This window comes from Gadus chalcogrammus, chromosome 7 (assembly GCF_026213295.1).
Source record: "Gadus chalcogrammus isolate NIFS_2021 chromosome 7, NIFS_Gcha_1.0, whole genome shotgun sequence".
In the NCBI taxonomy this organism is placed as follows: domain Eukaryota; kingdom Metazoa; phylum Chordata; class Actinopteri; order Gadiformes; family Gadidae; genus Gadus; species Gadus chalcogrammus.
The window spans coordinates 574,858-593,826 of NC_079418.1; the positions used below are offsets into that span (position 1 = coordinate 574,858).

At 49.1% G+C, this 18,969-nt stretch overlaps 1 long non-coding RNA gene across 3 annotated transcripts; it reads right to left on the reverse strand.

The window, feature by feature from the left end:
* Positions 1 to 8,036: 8,036 nt before the first annotated feature.
* LOC130385397 (uncharacterized) lies at positions 8,037 to 12,778 on the reverse strand. 3 transcript variants are annotated; one of them, XR_008896002.1, is made up of 5 exons: positions 12,657 to 12,778; positions 11,117 to 11,316; positions 9,242 to 9,343; positions 8,877 to 9,000; positions 8,037 to 8,712 (listed from the first exon to the last, which is right to left on the reverse strand). It is a non-coding gene; the product is annotated as an uncharacterized LOC130385397 (long non-coding RNA). The 3 variants fall into 3 exon arrangements; XR_008896001.1 differs by lacking the exon at positions 11,117 to 11,316 and having other exon boundaries at positions 12,657 to 12,777; XR_008896003.1 differs by lacking the exons at positions 11,117 to 11,316; positions 12,657 to 12,778 and adding an exon at positions 10,946 to 11,098.
* Between the last annotated feature and the right edge of the window lie 6,191 nt (positions 12,779 to 18,969).

The window sequence follows — 18,969 nt, forward strand, 5'->3', positions numbered from 1 at the left end:
AGGGCTCATGATTTGTGTTGTTGTGTGTGTTATTGTTGTTGCCCATCACCTGTTCACCTTTATAATTTTAAGGTTCTTGTATATTGTGGTTGTTTTTTTGTTTTCTCCGTGTTGTCCCTGTGTCCCTCCCCGAGCCGTAGGTGTTTGTTGTTTCGTGTGCCCCCATCCCTCTCTCTCCTTCTGAGACGTGCCCCTCGCCTCGGCCCTTGCGCACGGCCCTCGCCCCTCGCCCTTTCACCGTCCACCTAAACCCCTCCCTCTCCTGGCCCTTACCTTAACCCCTCCCTCTCATGGCCCTTACCTTAACCCTCCCTCCTGGCCCTTACCTGACCCCTCCTCTCCTGGCCCTACCTAACCCTCCCATCTGGCCTAACCCTGACCCCCCTCATCTGGCCCTAACCCTGACCGTCCCCCTCCCTGGCCCTAACCCTGACCGTCCCCCTCCCAGGCCCTAACCCAGACCCCTCCCTCTGGCCCTAACCCTGACCCTCCCTCTCCTGGCCCTAACCCTGACCGTCCCCCTCCCTGGCCCTAACCCTGACCGTCCTCCTCCCCGGGCTCTGACCCCTGACCCCGTTGTGACCCTGACCCTTACCATGTTCCCCTTCTGGTCCCCCTCACCACCGTTCTCAGGTCCCCCCCGTTTGGCTTGACCCCGCACCACTCGTGCGTGTGTGTGTGTGCGTCTGCCTCTCGGTTGTTTCCATTAGTTTCTATTCATTTATCTATTCATTTATCCGTTTATTATTTTTCATTTATCCCCTCATTGTATTTTTATTCATCTGCCCCGTTTTAATCGTTTACATTATTTAATCTATTCAATTCACTCTGTGTGTGTCTTCTCCATGCATCCCGAATGCTGCTTAGCATTGGTTTATTTGGCGTCCTCTGCTGACCACTGTGAATGTTTGCAGCCGTTCAGGCTTGTTTACCTGGCCTGGCGTCTGATTGGTCCCCCCGCTTCCGGGTATCCATCTTGGAATGATGAAGCGTGACGCACTTTCATTGGGACGCTCGTACTTTATTCCATACCTTCTATTGGTTTATTTGCCCCTCTATCCCCTCATTGAATTACGTTTATTGTCTTTTATTGTTGTTTATCGTTTTTTATTCACCCGCCCCGTCCAATGTATTCGTTTATGTCCTGTCGGTACGATCGTTTACATTGTTTGACTCGCGTAATTCGTGTTTTGTGTGTGCTTCCCCGTACAGTCAGCATACCACATGTTATCGGTTTGTTTGGCGTCCTCTGTTGGCTGTCATCACCTATTGTCACCGTGCGGAAGTGTTGATCCAGCCTGGCACCTGATTGGCCCTCCCGCCTCCCGGGTTGCCGTGGTCACTTCTGCGCATGTCACGAACCAGTTCCTCTCCCTCCCCCTTGCCTGTCTGCGCAGTGGAACTCTGTGTGTGTGCTCGTCAACAACTATCACTGTCACCACGGCTCGTTTTCGTTTTTTTTGTATTTGTACGGACATATTCACGGTTTGTTGTTGCTATTTTATGTACCTGATGAAGTCACAATAGTGACGAAACGTCGTACTTTGCCCAACGGTAAGAAGTCAATAAAAACGGATTCTTACCGGACCACACTCGCATTTCTTAGAACCTCCCGATCACTTTTTTAAATAAAACGAACCGTTGGATATGCCTGTTCCGAGCCACCACGACGACTGGACCCTGGTCCAGCGCGGCCGACGCCACCGCAGGCCCGGGACCCATCGGACATCCCCTCTCTGGTCAGTCTACCACCCGATAGACTCGCGCCTACAGCTAGACGCACATACGCGTCAGTCATGCACCCACATAGACGCGATGGGTCCCCCGCGACCCATCTCCCCGGGGGGGGTCCCCTCCCTCCCCCCCTCCCCTCCCCTCCTCCCCCTCCCTCCTCCCCCCCTCCCCCCCTCCCCCTGCAGGCTAGAGACCCCCTCCGGCCGCGCCACAGAGGACGGCGCTCACCTCCGCCAAGCCCCGGCGCTGGACCCACGCCACGCCCCTCTGGTCAGCCCGTGCGTCCCCCCTTGGCTCCGCCCACGCCACGCCCCTCTGGTCAGCCCGTGTGTCCCCCTTGGCTCCGCCCACGCCACGCCCCTCTGGTCAGCCCGTGCGTCCCCCCTTGGCTCCGCCCACGCCTGGCTGGCCCTCGACATCCCGGCGGATGGCGTCGCCCCGGACACGCCCACCAGGGGGCCCACACGCCACGTCAATACTTCAAAGAAAGGCTCACGGCCTTCTCCTGCCCTGCCGCTGCCGCGGAGTGAGCCCCGCCCTTCCGGGTCGTCTCTCCTCCAGCCCCTCGCCACGCCCCTTCGTACGACTACGACACCCCCCTGTGCGTTTGCCGAGACCTCCGCTCGTCGGGACGCTGCCCCCGCCGTCACTCCCCTTGGCTCCACCCGCGCCCGGCTGACCTTTGCCCCGCCCGCGGACAGCGTCACCAGACACGCCCACCAGGAGGCCCATCGGGCATGCCAAGGTACTGGGGGCGAGTCCCTTCTTGTCGGTTGCTACGCGACCCGGAAAAAAGGCTTCTGAAAAAGAAAGAACAGATCACAATGGCCCTCATTTATCAAACGAACGTAGAAATGAGCGCAAATCTGAACGCATGATTCATCTTACGATAGGACCCACGTGAGATTTACGAAACCTTCGTATCACACCAATCCCAGCGTACGAAGGATCTTGGTGTTGATAAATACGGCGGCTGAGATCGATCGTAATTAACGTAACACGCCCATATAAAAGCACGTCTTCAGAAGTCTCGCCCCTAACTTTTACGACATGGAGAAACGTCCAACGGTAAAATAGAGGGATTTTTCCGAGACCAAATGGAGACGCTCGGGTCACTGGTGGATGCGAACCGTCTGGTTTTATTTGGTAGCCTAAAAGCTGGCATTAAAGGCCAGCAAAAGAATGCTATATGGAAGGAAATAACTGTTGCAGTGAATAGTGTTTCCAATGTTCGTCGGGCTACGGAAGAGGTTTGTTAATTAAATTAATTAAATAATAAATTAAATGTACAATTTCTGTTATCCAGCTTAAAACATTTCACATATATGCTAGTGTTTGCATTCCGTTAAAGTTATTTAATTCCGAATAAGGTGAAGAAAAAATGGTCCGACATGAAGCTCAGCACCAAAAAACGTGTTGCGGCTGTGAAGCCGGCCAAGCAAGAAAGGGAGGGGCGGTGCAGTGCGACTGCAGCGTAACTCACCGAGATGACTCTGACCATGTAGTGCGCCCTGATGTAGACGATGCCCAACGTTGCTATTTTGGAAAATAAAAGAATCGTGCGTGCCCCCAGGCCATCGGGCTACCATGTTCAGGATTGACATTCTGGCATCGCAAATAATCGGAACATTAACTGAATGGTAGCTTTTGCGGTTGATGTACGCGTAATCATTAATAGATGGTTCATACGCACATGGGTACAATCAACCGCACCAATCACATTTGGAAACCTAGCAATAGCATAAAAATCCCGTTTGATTCCAGTTTGCTGATCGTTAGTGTATGGGAATTTAATATAACGTTCAGAGAGGGACAGTATAGCTGCCAAAACTGCTGGCATGGTTCGGCTAATACTTGGCTGGGAAATACCAGACCTGTCCCCGATCTCCCGCTGAAAGGTCCCGGTGGCCAAAAACCCCAAGGTAGAGCACACCTGCACTGGCACAGGTATTGCGTTTGATCGCCTAGTTTCTCGCCTTAACTGTGGCTCCAAATCATTGCATAGCTCCATCAGGAGATGCCTTGGGAGACGAAAACGACTCAAGAGCCATTCATCGCTCTCCATAAAAAAATCGGCGCGGTCTCGAAAAACTCTCTCTCGTCTTAGACGTGCGTTGAGGTCCTCTAACAGAGCCAGATCTGCCATCGCTGCGACTCGACCACCTATTTGGCAAAGCTCCTGTTTATATAGACAGCTGAATAAACATTTCACCTGTCACATTCTAATTATTTTCATAGCAATACTGTTTTTAATTAGGGCTGACTTGATTGTAATTGTTTGAACGGCTGGGCTAATTCCAATTTATTTAGTAATTAATACAGATGTGCAACATGGGCTACTTGTGCTGCACTATTCATCAGTGAAATACCCGTGTGTTGCGCCAAAAAAACTTGCGTACACGAGCTCAGACCTGACGTGAGATTTCATCGCAGCCTGCGCTCACGTTCAAATTGATAAATGCCAAGCTCAACGTTGAAATGAGCGTAGATCCATTTTACGCACGTTTTCTGTCGTACGCTGGTTTGATAAATGAGGGCCAATGTCTCACGATCGCTAGATTGGGGACCTCATAACCTTTGTGCTTTAATGTGGGCGTGTGTCGAGGATCTCGGGGAGTTGCATGATGATGGCCCGTGCACCCGGAGTCTCCTTTAATGCTTGTGCCTAACCCTAACCGTTTCTCTGGCACCTTCCTGTCAAAATATATTCACCGAAAACGGCCTGCACCGAGCACACTTAGGATTTTGCTGTGCAAAGCCGCTACGGCCAGCAGCATATGTGATGCCCGACTCCACATCTCGGGGGGGGGAAGGTCGCACGGACTTGGCGCCGTTGGAAAGCCGCTCCTCCCTTTGGGGGGGGTGCGTCTGCCTCCCGTTTCTCTAGCACCTTCCTGTCAAAAGATATTCACCGGAAACGGCCTTCACCGGGGTGCACTTCGGTTAAAACCCCCTATCCTAACCCTAACCCTAACCTTTGTTGGTGTGCAACTTTTTTAGTTTATTGTTTCTAGATCCAATAAATATTTACTTTTTTAACTGCTTCTGGAATATACTTACTCAATCTGGTCCACGGCGTGCAGTGATGTTGTTCAGACCTTCTCCTTTTGTCCTGGTGGTCTATTGGGCGGTGAGTACCCCAACATCTGTGTGTTCAGTTCAGTTTTTTCTAAAGTGTGTACACACTGCAAGACTATGAGAAGATAAAACACACACAGAGAAACAACAGGGACACACTGGGTTTGTGATTTTTGGGCGTGTGTCCATGTGTGTGCATATATATACATATATATGTATGTGTGTACACTGAAGACCGACACAACATCTACTACGATCTACTCAACCAACCGGCCCAACTCCACCCGCCCCCCCTCCCTTGAACCATTCTAGGGTCACTTATTGGGAACTACCACCAGCCCACACACAGCTTACCACCAGCCTACCAGACGATCAGCAACATCTTGTTTCCTGACCTGAACACAATCTCCCAGCTAAGACAATTCACCATCGGACCAACCACATCCCACCAACCCTCTACCTTTGACTTTTTCCTTTTTGGTTTTGCATAGTTCATTCCCTTACATTTTTTATTTTCATTTCTTATTTTTAGTTTACTCTACGATCTGACTCACAGCTGCATAACCACAACTACATCTGTTCTAGCAAATCTTTTTTTCAATGCGAATTGCGGTTTAACCTTATTATAGTTTGTTTTGCATTTTTCTTCTGTTTTCCCTTTTTCTTTTCTTTTTTTATACCCCAACCCCTTCCCCGCTTTTCTTTTTCTTTTGAATTAGTCTGGGTCCCCCTTTAAAATGGCTAACTCTTATAAAAACAGATTTAGCCTATTGGGTACCTACAACACAGTACCACAGAAGCCTCCTCCTTCCAAGGTTACTCCTGTTGGGACAGACACATCAAGCAATTCAGAGTTTTTATTAAGCAAAACATAGTTTAAACTTCTCCAATCCATCCACCACACAGAGATTCTGTCGGAAGCCCTCATTACAGGGGTCCCCCCACTGGGGATGGCTAGAAAGGTAGCTTACCTCACAGCCTTCATCAAACCGGCGGCACCGGACAACATTGTTTTAACTGAAATTAAGAATAACACAATTGACTGGTTGAATAATAATTTACGGATCCTACAGAAACATTATGGAAGAATCCGAAAGGATTTCCCCTTGACCCTGAGCCCATTTAGTGAGGAGGCCCTTGATAGAGCTCTTAGATGGGCCCGCCAAAGGTACGGCAGAGGCCTGACTCCCTCATCTATCACTACACTTCGCTCACTGTTAACCAGTCTTACTGCCGATCTGCCACCACCTACTACTCCACTGCTTATCTCAGACAACGCAGCCTTCCCACCGCTCCCTACACGACCACTAACTGCTTCATTTCCCTTCAAACACCGCAACACACTCATCTTACCTTCCAGGCCCTTACCTATCCCTTCTCTTCTCTCCCTCCCACCATTTTCCCTTGGTTTGGCCCGACGCTTTCCTCCCACCTCTACAGCTACACCAGCCCCTCAACCACCACGGCAAAACCACCCTCCCCTACCACAACGCCTCCCGGTGGTCAGACCACGTCCACCTCCTGTCATCTTACCAGCACAGACTACCTTAACTGACACCATTCCTCCAACTCCTATAGATCACACCTCAGTGACCCTCCTTAAGTCTTCCACACCAGGCCCTGAACCCCCAATTACATCTCTTACCTGTTCAACCCCCAGACCCAGTCGTCTCTCCCGCAGGAGAAACCCGACTCAGGGGCAGCTTTGCCCTTTGACCTCTCCACTGATGTTGACCTCCTCACCGCCTTCTCTGACGGAGGAGACCACTTTAACAGTCGTCAAACAAAATAACACAAACCAGAATGCAAAAAAACAACCCAACCTGCTCACCTTCATTGCCGAGATCCACCCTTGTTCTCCTTCACCTCCTTTGATCCCTCCTGCAGATGGATCTACCACAACAGGGGAAGAACCGAACATCACATCGTCTCACCAGGCTCCATCTCCTCTTCCTACCTCTTCCTCTTCTTCCTCCCCCTCCTCTCCCCATTACTCCTCCCCTCTCCATCTGAATCATCGGTAGATGACCAATCCGGGTCCCCTTCTTGCTACCAGCCCCGTTTACACCCTTACACCAACCGGAAGGCCTCCATTTGGTCCCTCCCCATTAGACAACCGGTCATTATTATGGGGGATTCTAATATTGCCCGCATACCTACATTTAAATTGGACTGTATCCAGGCAGACAGCTATCCAGGAGCGACGCTTAGACATCTCACGGCCATCCTGCTTAGGCTTACGTCCCCTAGACCGGACACAAAATTGACAACTGCCTTAGGGTACAGACAGCACTCACCATCATCAAAGACACCCGTCGATTGGTCAGATTAACCAGAGAGAAGTTCCCACAGGCCCGTATTGTTATTCCTCTGCTAACCGTTTCCATCAGGTTATCCACCTGCCAACTTCTCTGTGTTAAAGCATTTAATACCTTTGTTAGAGATCACATAGAGGACGTGGACTCCCGCTCTGGCTACCTCAACCGATTATCTTTACTCAAATTTCAGACCACTCATGATAACATCCCTGGACTCCGGAGACGGCGAGATCGATGATGAGGGACTGGCTGGACCAACTGGGTTTACAGTTGGGTCGCCAGGCGCAGCGCCGCCCCCCCGGTCTCCCTTTCCAACGTCACTAACCTCTCCACCGTCCAGCTGTCCCCGCTAGAACGCGAGGTCCTCGAACGTGGCCTCGCCTTCATCCCGACACCGTCACTTCCAGACCGCGACCTGTTGAGGCGAGACATGCACACATATCACCGGCGTCTTAAAATTCTGGATTATTCTGATTTTGATCGATTTTTCCCATCTACCGTTTACCATACCGTCTATGTGGGAGCCAGCCATGGAGTCCGTCTCGACACCCATACGCAACTGATTGACCCCGACCTCCGGTCCTTTCGTGACCTCCGACCCCGACGTCATAAAGGGGAGGGTAATATCAACACCCAACAACAGCAGGCTCTGAAAGATCTAAAATCTCATCAGAGATTATTATTAAGCCGGCAGATAAAGGTGGTCAAATAGTCCTACAGGATCGGACCAATTACGTTTTGGAGGCGACACGTCAACTTCACGACACTACATATTATCGCCCTCTCACACAGCCGATGTACTTGGAGACACAAACGATGGTCAGAACTTAATTGATCAAATGAAAAAAGAACACCTTAGTACTGCGAAACAAGCCAACTACCTCTACGGCCCGGATCTCTGCCAGATCATTTTATCATAAACATAAGGCCCCAGAGAGCTGGACTGTACCATATCTGGTCCCTCCGGGTCGTCCCATTGTGAGCGACTGTGGTTCGGATTCTTATCGCCTGGCAGAATTTTTTGATTATTATATAAATCCCCTGTCCCATTCACACCCGAGTTACGTCAAAGATACGTATACATTTGTAAATAAACTGAAACATTTAACCGTCCCCGACGGTTAAATGGGGACGGTTAAATGTTTATTTTCTCTCTATACCAATATCGATACTTCTCTTGGCTTGGAGGCTGTTAAAAAAAAAGCCTTGGAATCATCACCCGTTTTATCTCGTCCTGATTATTTTATTTTACAATTTTTACAGCTTACCCTTACCCAGAACGATTTTCTGTTTGATAAATCTTTTTTCCTCCAAATAAGCGGTTGCGCTATGGGTAGAAAATATTCACCGGCCTATGCAGACATCTATTTGGCTGACTGGGAAGAATCAGCTCTTCTCAAATGCCCGTCACGCCCGCTCCTATATTATCGGTACCTTGATGACATTTTTGGCTTATGGGATAAATCCGAGACAGAATTAAATCACTTTATTCACATTCTTAGTTCACACCACCCCCGTATCACACTTAAACATACTCTTCATCTCCAGCAGGTCCCCTTTTTGGACACCATAGTCTTCTTTACTGAGGTAAAGGATGGTTACAAAACATTAGGCACTAAAGTATATTTCAAAGACACTGACAGACATTCTTTATTATTTAGCAGCAGCTACCATCCCCGACACACTTGTAGTTCTATTATCAAATCCCAACTTATCCGCTTCCATCGTATTTGTTCCCTCCCTCACCATGTAGTGGAGGCTACTAGGACCCTTTTTGAGGCCCTTAGGCCCCGCGGTTACTCCAAACGCTTTCTCCGTACTATCAAGCATGAAGTAGCCGCTCTCTTTCCATCCGACCAGGCCAACTTCTCTGGAAAAAACAAAAACATAGATCAGCAATTAATCCCACTCGTCACAACATTCTCTCCTCACTAGGCCCCCTTCACCAAGCCATCAAACAGCATTTCAACGCTGTTAAACTTCGAACCACTCCACTCGCAACCTTTAAAGTCATCATGGCATATCGCCTCAATAAAAATGTAAAAGATATGCTGGTTCATACGGCACTAAATAAGACGATACGCACAACCCTGGATCCCTACTTCACTCACCTCAAATACATCTTCAACTTGGCAAACTCCCATCTGGCAGACCTTCTCGCTGCTTTCCACCAATGTTGTTTATGCCATCCAATGCAGACAATGTAGAACCATCTATGTGGGCGAAACAGGTGCCACTATAAAACAGAGACTTTACCAACATATATCATATTCAGAGGGGGACGGTTTCAAAGTTATTGTACGCCCATTTTGCCAAACATGATATTTCCAACTTTTCCCTCTCTGGCCTGGAGACCAATCTAGGTTGGACCCTGGTCCAGAGAAGGGCAGCGGAGAGAAGGTGGATTTTCAGGCTTGATTCTACTGCTCCGTTGGGCTTAAATGAGGGTGGTCCTCGCCCCCCTTCGTAACTCATCTGTTTATTATTTATTCCTTCCTTTTAGTTCCAGTCAACATCCAGCCCTTACTAACTTAACCATAACCCCCTCAGTATCCTCTCCTACCATAACCTCCTCCATCTCCTCTCCTACCCACCCTAACCCCTCCATCTCCTCTCCTACCCATAACCTCCTCCATCTCCTCTCCTACCCATAACCCCTCCATCTCCTCTCCTACCCATAACCTCCTCCATCTCCTCTCCTACCATAACCTCCATCTCCTCTCCTACCCATAACCTCCTCCATCTCCTCTCCTACCCATAACCTCCCCATCTCCTACCCATAACCCCCTCCATCTCCTCTCCTACCATAACCCCTCCATCTCCTCTCCTACCCATAACCCCTCCATCTCTCTCCTACCATAACCCCCTCCATCTCCTCTCCTACCCATAACCTCCTCCATCTCCTCTCCTAACCATAACCTCCTCCATCTCCTCTCCTACCCATAACCTCCTCCATCTCCTCTCCTACCATAACCCTCCTCCCTCTCCTACCATAACCCCTCCATCTCCTCTCCTACCCATAACCCCTCCATCTCCTCTCCTACCCATAACCTCCATCTCCTCTCCTACCCATAACCTCCTCCATCTCCTCTCCTACCCATAACCTCCTCCATCTCCTCTACCCATAACCTCCTCCATCCTCTCCTACCCATAACCTCCTCCATCTCCTCTCCTAACCATAACCTCCTCCATCTCCTCTCCTACCCATAACCCCTCCATCTCCTCCTACCATAACCTCCTCCATCTCCTCTCCTACCCATAACCTCCTCCATCTCCTCTCCTACCATAACCTCCTCCATCTCCTCTCCTACCATAACCCCTCCATCTCCTCTCCTAACCATAACCTCCTCCATCTCCTCTCCTAACCATAACCTCCTCTCCTACCCATAACCTCCTCCATCTCCTCTCCTAACCATAACCTTCTCCACCTCCTTCCTAACCATAACCTTTCTTGTCTATATTATAGCTCTTCCCCTACCCCAACCCTTTATTATTTTTATTATTTTATTTTCTTTATTTATTATCATTATCTTATTATTATTAGCCAAAGTTATTATTTTAATATATTTGCTTGTGCCTGTGCCCTCCGCTCTCTCCCATGTGCCACTTGCTCAACCTAACCCCCTAACCCTAACCCTACGCAAAAATTCATGGCCGAATGGGAGGTGGCAGCCCTGGCGTCCTGTCCCAAAAAAACGTACACTATTTTAGATTCCTGGATGATATTTGGGGGGTGTGGCCACACTCTAGGGAGGATTTTGACGGCTTTTAACCATTCTAAACACTCACAACCCGTCCATCACTATTAAATCTACCTTTAGCCCCTCCTCTGTTGACTTCCTAGACACGACCACATTTAAGGGCCCAGAGTTCCCATCCACATCCCGGCTGGACATCAAGGTCTACTTTAAAGACACTGACACACACGCTCTGCTGCACAAGTCCAGCTTTCACCTCAGACACATATGCCGGGCTTGTAAAATCACAATTGCTTAGGTTCCATAGGATCTGCTCTAGGCCTGGGGACTTTCAGTCAGCCACCAAGGTACTATTCTCTGCGTTGTCCACCAGAGGGTACTGCAGATCGTTTCTGAGAAAGGCCCTCGGAACGTTCAGAGAAACCAAAGCGGTTGCTGTTGGCCCTCATCTCCCCTTCGTTACCACCTACTCCCCGTCGGCGGTTCGTCTAGTGAGGGAAATTAAAAACAATTGTTCACACATGGTTAGTTCAACCACCCTCCTTAATAACTTTAGCATCATCGCAGCGTTTAGGAAGAACAAGAACCTCCGGGACATCCTTGTCCAGGCTAAACTCCATTCGTCGTCTCGCCCTAGACCGAATGCGCAGGGCCAATTTTTCCGGTACCGACCCTGGGTACGCAATCAAACCACACACGACGTGTTCCCTACACAGGGACGGGGGAGCCCCTCTCCAAGAACTGTGTCTATCTAATCTGGTGCGACGTCTGCGGCGCTCAATATGTGGGAGAAACCCAAAACACTTTGCTCACTAGGTTCGCCCAGCACAGGTACAACATTCTGCGAGAGAAGGACACACACCTCCCTCTAGTGCAACACTTTACTATGCACGGCTTGCTCTCACTGTACGCCACGTCGTTACATAGCAACCTTAGGTGGTCTACCGCTAGCAGACGTCGAGTCGAACGCCTCTGGATTCGACGTTTGGGTACCGTACAGTGTTGGGCAAGTTACTTCCAAAATGTAATATATTTCATATTACTTGTTACTGTAGAGTAATAAGTAATAAGTTACTTATTACTTTCACCAAAATAAACATTCAGGACAAGGCGGAGGGGGGGGGGCAAACATTAAAGTCTAATGAGGTCTATATTGCATCTGCATGTAGTGTGTTCCATGAATGGCTGAATTACAATAATGTTATGATATAGAATAATTAAACAACCAAAACCTTTACACGACATGACACAAACTCTTTTTCTATGCCTCATTTATTTCCATGAAATCAAACATGTTAATAGTTTATACTATTTCAATAATAAAATAAAAGTGCACTTCAAGAATGACGTCTAACAGCCACCAGACAGGGCATGTTTTGTAATTAAGTATTTTAGAACCTGAGCATATATCCTGCCCTGAAATAGCAGTAAATAGCAGTAATAAAAAAGAGCATGAGAACAGCATAAATAATGAAACACATTCAACATTTCAGTCCCACAGAGACTTTACAAGGAACTTATGCTTAGAGCCTATTAATGTTTTGGTTAGGACCAAACAACAAAGTCTTGATAGACAAAATATACAGCCAAACAAGGGCTGGAGTCTGTGTGGCTCGGATTGTAACCAAGCCCCCAGGAACACATACTTCCGCAATCCACCAGTGCTCAGCGGCCAAGCCTGGTATTGCAGCTGTTTAAGGGGCTGTGGACGGGTCCCTCAAATCATGGGACCCAGAAGTAGATATCTCCGTTCACTCCAATACAAGTGGGGAACAGGAATGTGTCTCCGCAAAAAATGTCTGGATATCAATCAAAGGCTAATAATTACCTTCATGCCATGTCCTCAAAACGCCACCTCAAGCGTTTTATTAGCCCTTATCTCGCGGGGGAAGAGGGGTGTGCAGTTGAAAGGAGTCGTAGTGAAACAAATGGCATCCGAGAGGGCCTAGTTCAGTGCTCCGTTAATGTCCGATTTTTGAACTGGTTCATCTGCTGCTCAATAACTCTCACGGTCCTCTGCTTGCGATCATTGTGATTCATCATGTATTGATCCATTTATTCAAAAGATCCAAAGACAAAGAACAGGTGCATTACGGTATCATTTTATATTGTTGTTGGACCGGAGTGGGGGGATGGGCATGCATGCGTTCTATATTTCTGCATCCGGTACGTCACGGACTAGCCCACGTGTCTTGGCCGCATAACGCGGAAGCAAATCGCTCCTGTATGTTACCCTGCGCCACTGAGCAGTTTGTATAGGAATGAATGGGCGGCCACTTTCAGTCCGTGGTCCATCCTTTATTATGTCCATGATTGTAACGCGTTACCGGACTCAGTAACTGTAATAATATTACCGAAATATAGTTAGTAACGCGTTATATTACTCCGTTACTGACTAAATGTAATATATTACGGTAACGCGTTACGCCCAACACTGGTACCGTACAACCGGGGGGCCTTAACGTGCGCGGGGGGGCTTGGGGATCAGGTTCGGGAGCCCTAACCCTAACCCTCAACAAATTAAAATCTCGCCATGATTATTATCAAACCGGCAGATAAGGGAGGGCAAATTGTAATCCAGGATCGAACTAATTACATTCTGGAGGCGACACTTCAACTTAATGACCCCATCTACTATGGCCCTCTCACGCAGCCCATGTACCTGGAGCGTCAGGCGATGGTTAGGGTCTTAATTATTCTACCTTCTCCCCAAAATACACAAACCCCCAGAGAATTGGACTGTTCCATTCGTGGTCCCTCCGGGACGCCCCATAGTAAGTGACTGTGGCTCTGAATCGTACCATTTGGCGAGTTTAGATTTATATATTAACCCCCTATCCCATACTCACCCGAGCTACCTCAAGGACACATATACATTTGTTAACAAGTTAAAAAGTCTCACCGTCCCCGATAACACGTTTATCTTTTCAATCGATGTAGATTCCTTATACACGAACATTGACACTGTCCTGGGCCTTGAGGCGGTGAACCATCTCGTCCTGATACATTTATTTTAAAGTTCTTAGAAATCACTCTTACCCGTAACGACTTTTATTCGACAAATCGTTCTTTTTACAAATATGCGGCTGCGCCATGGGGAGGAAATATTCACCGGCCTACGCGGACATTTATCTGGCCGACTGGGAGGAATCTGCATTTCTTAAATGCCCGTCACGCCCCTTAATTTATTTCCGTTATCTAGATGATTTCTTTGGCCTCTGGGACAAAACCGAAACGGAATTCAACCACTTTATGCATATCCTCAACTCACACCACCCCCGTATCAAACTCAAACACACTCTCCATCTTCAGCAGGTCCCCTTACTTGACACAATAGTTTTTTTCACAGAGACGAAGGATGGACACAAAACATTAGCCACCAAGGTTTATTTTAAAGACACTGACAGGCATTCCTTATTATTTAACACCAGCTACCATCCCCGGCATACTTTCAGCTCCATCATCAAGTCCCAACTAATCCGTTTCCACCGCATCTGCTCTCTACCCCATCACGTAGAGGAGGCCACCAGGACCCTTTTCAAGGCCCTTAGACCCCGCGGCTATTCCAAACGTTTTCTTCTGACTATTAAAGGGGAAGTGACCGCCCTCTTCCAGCCAGGCCGGCCCGTTCTCCCTGGAAAAAAGAACACGGAACATAGGTTAATTCCATTCATTACAACATTCTCGCGACAACTAGGCCCCCTCAAGCAAGCTATAAAACCACATTTTAATTCCGCCATACCTCAAACCGCCCCACTCGCTTCTTTTAAATTTTTTATGTCACACCGCCGTAATAAAAATGTGCAGGACATGCTAGTCCATACGGCACTCAACAAAGCAATACGCACAACCTTCGACCCCTATTTACTAACCTGAAGTACATCTTCAACTGTCGAGCCGGTGCCCCCATCTCGCAGACCTTCACACTACTCTCCTGCAACGTCGTCTACGCCATCCAGTGCAAACTATGCAGGAGCATCTATGTGGGCGAAACGGGAGCCACCATCAAACAGAGGTTATACCAACACATTTATCACATTCAGAAAGGAACAAACGATAAACGACTGTATACTCACTTCATCTCACATCATATCAACAACTTTTCATTGTCCGGTCTAGAGACCAATGTCGGTTGGTCCCTGGTCCAGTGGAGAGCTGCTGAGAGAAGGTGGATCTTTAGGCTTTCCTCCATAGCCCCGTTTGGCCTAAATGATGATTGGTCTCGCCCCTCCATCCGTCCGGTCCTCATCATAACTTCCCCAGCATCCTTTCTCCTAAAACATAGCCACTCCATCAGTTCCGTACCATAACCTCTTCCCTCGCCCCTCCTAAACATAACCTTTCTCCCATATTTTATTGATTTTATTGATTTTATTGAAGCAAAGGTTTTTAACGTATTTAAATTGCTTGTGCCCGTGCCCTCCTCCTGTTACATGGTATAGTGCATGGGAGACTACATGATAGTCCCATGTACTGCTGCATGGCGCATGAGGGAGCGCCCTAATCCTAAACCTAACCCTAACCCCAACCCTAACCCTAACACTGTCCTAACCCGCCAGTGCCTCCGACAGTCTCCTCGGACCTCCTTCCCTCCCTGCCACCATTGCCTGCTCTCCCTTGAATCCCACTGGGATCTCTGTTACATGGACTGCACCGCCTCAGGGTCATCACTGTTTGATACTTGTTCTATGACTATCTATGTGCTATGACCTTATGTGTTGCTTGTGCTTTTATTATGTACATACTTACCTTTTATCCTCTACATGATGTAAGGTTCATGCATTGGATTGTTCATTTATTAAGTGTGATCCCGTTTAGATTACCTACCTGCCGTTGGTTCTTTATGTTTGATGTTTTGTTTCATGTTAGTGTGTGTGCCCCCCTCCCTCAATGCCCCCTCCCTTAGAGCTGTGCCCCTCGCCCTGGCCCTTACCTCAGCCTACCTGGCCCCGTCCCCCTTCTGCCTCCACCACAGACCGGGCCCTCATCATGGTTTTTATCCTCTTCCCCTAGCCCCCATCCTAACCTCTCCCTCACCTGACCCTGACCTTAACCCCGCCCCCCTGGTCCTAAACATAACCCTCCCACCCCCACCCTAACCCCAACCCCCTCCCTCACCTGGCCCTTACCCTAACCCCGCCCCCCCTGGTCCTAAACCTAACCCCTCCCCCCTCCCACCCTAACCCCAACCCCCTCCCTCACCTGGCCCTTACCCTAACCCCGCCCCCCCTGGTCCTAAACCTAACCCCTCCCACCTCCCACCCTAACCCAACCCCCTCCCTCACCTGGCCCTTACCCTAACCCCACCCCCCCTGGTCCTAAACCTAACCCCTCCCACCCCCCACCCTAACCCCAACCCCCCCCTCACCTGGCCCTTACCCTAACCCCACCCCCTCTGGTCCTAAACCTAACCCCTCCCACCCCCACCCTAACCCAACCCCCTCCCTTACCTGCCCTCACCCTAACCCCCCCCCTGGTCCTAAACCTAACCCCTCCCACCTCCCACCCTAACCCCCCCCTCCCTTACCTAGCCCTCACCCTAACCCCCCCCCCCTGGTCCTAAACCTAACCCCTCCCACCTCCCACCCTAACCCAACCCCCTCCCTTACCTAGCCCTCACCCTAACCCCCCCCCCCGGGTCCTAAACCTAACCTCCACCTCCCACCCTAACCCAACCCCCTCCCTTACCTAGCCCCACCCTAACCCCCCCCCCTGGTCCCTAAACCTAACCTCTCCCACCTCCCACCTAACCCAACCCTCCTTACCTACCTCACCCTAACCCCACCCCCTGGCCCTAAACATAACCTCTCCCATTATCCTAACCCTAACCCCTCCCTCACCTGACCCTAACCCTAACCCGGGTCCCCCCCTGACCCTAAACATAACCCTCCCCTGACCCTAACCCCCCTCCCCCATCTGACCCATCCCAGCCCCGCCCCCCACAAAGGATCCCCCATTTTCTTTTTTTCATACCACATGTGTGTGTTTTTACTCTGGCCCCCCCCCCGCCCCAGCCCCAGGGGCCCCCCTCGCCCCAGCCCCAGGGGCCCCCCTCAGTCCCTCCATTTTTTATTTTTCATAACATGTATGTGGTTCATTCTGCCCCCCACCCCAGCCCCAGGGCCCCCCCTCCGTCCCCCTATTTTTATTTTTCATATATATATATTATTATTATAATAACAATATTATATTAATATGATCTTCCACTGCACCCACTGTTATTATTTGGTTTTTTGTTATATGCCCCGTGCCCCCCTTCCCTGTCATCCTTTTATTTACTTATTCCTCATCCCCACTCACCTGCTGCCCCTCTTCTTTAATATATCTTTAATGCATTAACCCTGTTAAACGAACACAATATTTACCTTTATTGTCGGCGTCACTTTGCACCCCTGTTGGTGACCCAGATTAACGCCAGCGCCACGCTTTCCATGCTCCATCTCCTGGATGTTTGGTGGTATTGCAACGTTAAAGTACAATAACATCAAACGTTTTTATAACGATCTAATTCGACCTTATTATCGGCCCCACTTGTAATTATATTTTCATTCACCCTCCCAGCTCCCCATTGCCTTTCCCTCGACTCCTCCCTTCATCCAGGCCCTTGCTTTTATTTAATTTCATTAGTTTTCATCCTTTATCCATGTCCCTTGTCCCCCCCATTATTGTTTTGCGTCACTTTGCACCCCCTGTCGGTGACCCAGACTAACACCAACGCCACGGCTTTCCATGCTCCATCTCCTGTTTGTTGATGGTATTGCAACGGAAAAATACAACATTATCAAAACGGTTTATAACGGTCTAATTTGACCTTATACCGTCCCCACTTGTAATTACAATTTGATTCACCCTCCGACTCCCCTTTGACCTTTCCCTCGGCTCCTTCTTCCATCCAGGCCCATATTTTTATTTATTTTATCCTTTATCAGTGTCCGTGCCCCCCATTCCATGCCTCCTTCTCACTTATCCCTCTCCCCCACTTACCTGCTGCTCCCATTTTTTATGTTTATATGCATTTTTTCAAATGCATAATACATGTAAAAATCGATGTTTTTAATGTATGAACCCGCATTACGGTCGCATTAATGTACAGTTTGCCTTTTATGTTTTTGTATATTTTTTACCCTTGGATTGTATCACCTTGACCCCCACACTGCAATAATTCGATGCAACGGTATTATTTTATTGTGTTTTTAATTATTTCTATTATGGCCGTCATCTCTGCTTCCTTAACACCACCCGGTTTAAGGCGACTTAGCAGCCCCTGCTGGCGGCTCCGGTTGGTGCAGACACCACGATCCTCCGGGCTCCATCTGCTGGTGACCTGGAGAAACACAGCAAAAGTGATATAATGTTGCATTCCTTCAGCATTACTTTTGAAATTCGACCCCCTGATTGGCCCAAATTCAAACTTTAAAGTTGTTTACCCTCCTGACCTCTCATTGGCTCTTCACCTGACCCCCCCCATTGGCTTTTCATGTTTAAATTTGAAATTGTTTTGATGCCCGGGCCCCCTATTGGATGTCTCTGCCCCAGACCTCAAGTCCCCCCTCCCTCCTACATGTCTGTATAAAAGTATTTGTTTTCGTTGTCTCTCATTTGTGCTCTGTAACCACGGCTTGTCTGGATTCTCCATTATACGGTCTGTTTCTATGCTATCTATTTGTACCTGATGAAGTCATTGTATTGACGAAACATAGTACTATGCCCACAGCAGCCTAATTTCCAAATAAATCGTATATTGGCTGGATCGCACTTGTCTCATTACCTTACAGTTCAGTTTAGTTTATTTCAGTATAGCTTCGATACTTTCCGTTTTAATTCGAATTCGAACTATTCGAAAAGAAACATGCAACCGAACCACCTTCAAGATGACGGTGAGTGGACCCTGGTCCAACGGGGACGTCGCAGGCGGACTCCTCGGGACCCCCACTACCCCCCACCGCTGATGGATTTCTCCTCGTGGGCTGCACCTGCTCCGGAGGCCCGCTTCCATCACTTCGACCACGGACACGAACGTCTCTGGGCCCCACGCCACCCGTCTCCCGACGTTGGGAGCAACACGCGAGGCCCGTCAGGGACTGGTCTCCCTACGGGCCTACCCGTCACCACCACGAGGGTTGGTCCGAGGCCCACGGACC